A 5408-nucleotide genomic window follows, 5' to 3' on the forward strand; every position below is an offset into this window, starting at 1 on the left:
TCAATTTAATAGAAAAAAGCTAAAAAGTATTAGTAGGATGTCACCCCCAGCCTAGTGAGTTGATTAAAATATGTTTTGACTTACATTATGATTCTTCAAACGTTGATCCTTAATGGAGGAGATACCGAAGGAATGTGCCGAATATTGTGCGAAATTGAAGAGAAGCGGATGCTTATTTCGGATTTTATGCTCGTTTTGGTTATTCAAAATGTTGACCCTTTGTGGGGGCGATACAAGAAGGAATGATCCGATCTTTACCATCTTTATAACAAATCTTGTGCTGATAGAAATATGAGATGTGGCAAGAATGAATGAAATCGGATGTTCATTTCACGTTTTATGAGCTTTATGGATATTCAAATTTTGATCCTTTTGTGGGGAAGGTACCACAAGGAGTAGACCGATATATCCCATCTTACACCAGACCTTGGATTAATAAAATATTGTGATTTGTATAATTGGAAAACACTCAGACTATTACATTCCGAACTCGATCTAAGTTTGATAACATTGGAACATTTTCTCTGCCAATGCCCAGCGTTTGCAAATATCAGATTCCATTCTTAGGAAACGACTCCATACCAGAACTTATCAGACCATGGTAAATGATATAAGACATAAAAGCAACTGAATTTCAAATATAAAAGACTGTAAACTGTCCGTCTTCTTCAAAATAAAACCTTAGTCTAGAGCACAGAACCGGCCTATACTGCCTTAGTGTATGCCCAACAGGGCATATTTTTCAACCTTACCTAACCTAAGTTTGATAACAATATTACGATGTACCAATTTTGACAAATCGGATACTCCCTTCGAGAGTTATCGTGCGCACCAGCCGACAGACAGGCGACGGACCATCGCCAATTGACTCCGAATGCCCTGAAACAGATTTGGTCCAAAGAGACCTGGAATGGAATATCTAAATTTGAAAAGTCTGACTCTTATTTCCTTGATTGAGTGGACTGATAGTGTTAATTTTCGCACCTGAACTGACCTCAGAGACTGTGGAACATTGTCGCAATCATTCGCTTTTTATGTAGCTTAGAAGAATATTAGGTAATTTAATGCGAAGAAATCAAAGCTCTAAAAATATATGGGCTGAGTGGCGCCCAACGTTCTGAAAGCTCAATATGTTCGATTGTATAGAAAATAGATTAACGAATGAAAATTATTCAGATTCCAGAATGTGAAACTCTCTTCCTTTTTTGTGCTCGGAATTACATCAAATTTTGTCTAACTTTATCTACTCATTTCGTTCGGCATTCTTTCAGACCCAATGTATTGAATATGAAAATAGTAAATCTATAGAAAAATGTACGCCCCCATTGTAAGATTGTAGGGGTGAGATAATATGGAAGCGAGCGATAAAAAAAAGTTATCGCAAAGGTCAGACCTCTTTAGGGAGTGTAAAGAATCATCATTTGGAAATGCTTGGAAACCTTGCGCGAAATACTCTTCCTTTATATGTTCGAAATAGCAACCAAATTTGGCTAACTCTAACTTTTGAGGTTTATAAATCTGCTTTTATTAAGTCTAGAATTACGTGGCGGCCAAATGTTTTCGATTATACTTATTGTAAATCAGTATGCTAAATAACGCCGCTTTTAAATTTTTTGTGTGGCGAACAAATGTTTTCGAACCTGCTGATTGTAAATCTGTACCTAAAAGTAAGCTCCCTAAAATGAGTTTATGCGGCGCCCAACAGTTTTCATTTTATATCTGTATATAAAATTTAAGCCCCTTGTACGGAAAGTGAGGCAATTATTACCCCACTACAAGTTGTGGGCAAGACGTCTTTAGGGAGAGTAGAGGAGATATTCGAGTTATGGTCTTTTTACCTGTAGTTTATTAATTATATACAGGGTGAGATAAAAACTGCAACAAAATCAAATGCCATAATTTTTACTTTTTAAAAAAAAATTATTGATTGAAAGCAAAAAATGTCGAAAATAGCATCAAATTTAAGAATAAGTTTAGATTTGTTCGAATTGGTTACCTTTGACACGAATTATGGCCTTCAAACGGCCAATGAAACAGCCACACGCTGTCCGAATGTTGCTCTGCGGTATTTTGGCCCATTCCCGGGCGAAGCGCTTGCTTGAGGTGATCGACACTTTGGTATTTTTAGAGCCAACCTTGTGTTCCAAAATACTCCAGACACAATAGTCCAACGGATTGGTATCCGGAGACTTTGTTGGCCATTGTTGCGCAGGAAATAAAGCGAGGAACAATTTTTTATTATTTTTTTTTTTTTTTTGTAACCATTTTTGGGTGGCCTGTTGGAATGTCCATGGAGTCCTGCTGGAAGTCCATGGTCTGCAGCCAAAATGATTGCGTACCCAAGGCTTTAATACAACCTCCAAAATATTTTGCGATAATATTCGGCATTTATTCTGATGCAACGGTCGATTAATACGAGCGGAGAGCGACCATCGGCTGTTATGGCGGCCCACACCATCATCATGGCCGGCGCTTGAGTTCTGGTGGCCAACCGAAAGTGCACATTTTCAGCTGACCTCGTTTTTTTTACAAACTGCTGGACAACGAATGTTTTCTCATCGTAAAAAACCCGATTCGGCAGTTCACCAATTTCGGCCAAGCAAAGCAACACTTTAGCTCTTTTGAGTCTATTTTCTTTCTGTTGCGGTGAACTGTTCTTGCACTTTTTGGAATTTCAATGGCTTTAACCCGAGCTCATTTTTAATATTTGCCGAATGGAATGCTGCGATATGTTCAGCTCACAAGCCATTTTTCGGCCACTGCGACGCGGGTTACAATCAAGTCGCTTCTTTACTTTTCGAACCAAATCTGCTGATGTTGCTGTTTTCTTCCGTCCACTTCCTTGACGTCGGGCTACGCTATCGTTATCACGGTAACGAACGATGGTACGAGACACAAAAGATTCATTCACATTTAAATGCTGGAGTGAGGAGCTCTAACGATATCCACTTGTGGTTTTCCAGCCAAATATAAAGAAATCGCACGAATATCACGCTTGAATTCCATCACGAATAACACTTTTTTCTGGAAAATTCTCACGAAAATGCTTTTGTAGGCTTGTAACAATATAATGAGCTGTCACTGGAATATTTTTAACAGCTGTCGGACGAGTGGCTTAGAAATGACAGCAGTCTGAAGATGATTGCAGTTTTTTCATCTCACCCTGTAAAGTTAAGCTCCCTAAAATGGTTCTATGTGGCGCCCAACACTTTTCATTTTAAATCTGTCTATAAAATTTGGCCCCCATGTAATATTGTACAAGAGTGATAAACGTGAAAACGAGGCACTTATTACATGAGGCACTACAAGCTGTGGGAAAGATTTCTTTAGGGAGAGTAAAGAAGTTATTCGCCGTTTTAAAGGAATTGAAAAGATTGACTTCAAACAATAAAGATATGGTATTTTTGCCTTAGTTTGTCAAGTAAATGCTTCATTTTAATTCAGCTTAATTTAGCATAGCAGATCTAGGCTATTATTTTGGCATCCTGGCAACTCCCGCCCTTAGATCCATATAAATCTAAATTAAGTGCCCAGACGTTTCTGCCGGGAATGCTTGAGGCTCAGGCAAGATTATATAGAAGGAATAAATCAAAAGTCTTGCGGTAACGCCAAAGAATTCATAAATATTAGATTTAAAGACGTACTTCATGTGAATTAATGCAAAATTCGCCTATAAAGCATCATTTTTGAAGTATAACGTCAAAGGCAAAAATATTCTTCATCAATTTTACTATAAGTCACCAACGAGACCAAATCTCTATTTCAATTATATATCACGAAAAAAACTTATATCAATATTGTCAGAAAAAAAGTTAAAAATTTGCCAATTTTTAATAAATTTTTCCTTTTCCATTTTTCGAGTTGCGACATAAAAGTAACATAAAACTTCGTTTTAGACAGAAAATGTCAAGGGGGGAAATATTCTACACCAAATTTCACTATCAATCTCAGAATAAACTATATATCTAGCTATAATAGTTTTTAAGAAATTGCATTCGAAATTTATACATTACCAATGGAAATTATTTGCCCACGTTTTTTACTACTAAATTAACATGTTTCCATTCCATGTCAAAATCTCCCTTAAAACTTCATATTTTGGGGAAAGTGTCAAAGGAAGAATTATTCTGTATCAAATTTTAGTATGAGTCTCAGAACAGAAGAAATGTGTAAACTTAATAGGTACCACGAAAAAAATCGTAAATGCTGGAATTTTCTAAAGGTCAAAAGAAAAACATAGAAGGAATTTCTTTCTGGCTTTTGTCATCGGCTAGCTTTTTTCGTAAAGGAACAGTTGAATAAGGGTTTAATAGTTTAAATTACGGACCGAAATCGAACTAAGTTAACCTAGAATTCATTCCTTCTTTCACATTTTTTAAAGCTTTATTGCAGTATCCTTCCCTTTTTCCGATTTTTTTCCAGTTCTAAAACAATTCATCTAATTCGGCTCAATAAAGTCCATTCTTCGAAGCTCACAAATTTTATGGGTTACGAAATCACATTTTAATCCAAGTTTATGCTTTAATAACTGTTAAGAATTGTGATTTAAGAAATCAATAGAAGGTATTTTATCCTGGCTAGTCTAAAACCCTTTGAATAATTATACAATACATTTTTTTTAACATTCAGTGTATAAATTGTACCACACCATACCGGGCGTCCTTGCTTACCCTCTCATGTTCTCTGGTTGAACAAATTTCCCTGATATTATAAAACAATAACATTGCCATACTGGCGTATACGTTGTGACGGAAGTTATACGACCTAGTGTGCTGAAGAAATTAATATCTCAAAATTCATATTCCAGTTCCACATTACTCATAATTTTATACATATGTAAAGTCATATGTCATTTTGTGACTCCGTCATATAAATTCCAACAAATTCAAAAAATAAAACATCCATGATATTTTAGTTTTGTGTGAAAAATCCATAAAAAATATACCCCTATATTTTATAAAACCCAACACAAAGCCACATACGGACAGTTTTAAATAACTAAGAAATTTTTGTTTTGTTTTTTTTTTTTTTTTTTTAAATTAAAACTTTTTTACTCTGCACACACTTTCCACTGATCGGTTCTCATTGGCAATTTGTTTTAATTTCCCATTTTTTTCTGTTTTTTATTTTCTTATTTTGCAGGGGCATCTTCAATATTATTACAATTACTAAAATTATTTCACACATTTTCAATTTTTGCTAACTTCAGAATATTTGTTGATTGTCCTTGTCAATTGTGTTTTTTTTTAATTTTTAATAAAAAAAAACTACCCATCCTCCCCCAAAAGGCATATTTTAGGTTTTTTCTTGTTGTGGACTTTACTCCTCTGTTGATACTCTCTTCCCTCATTACCTTTGCATTTTTATTAAAAATTCATTTTCAAATGTTCTTTACATTCCCTCAACAC

The sequence above is a fragment of the Musca domestica genome, unplaced genomic scaffold, assembly GCF_030504385.1.
Source record: "Musca domestica strain aabys unplaced genomic scaffold, Musca_domestica.polishedcontigs.V.1.1 50, whole genome shotgun sequence".
NCBI lineage: Eukaryota > Metazoa > Arthropoda > Insecta > Diptera > Muscidae > Musca > Musca domestica.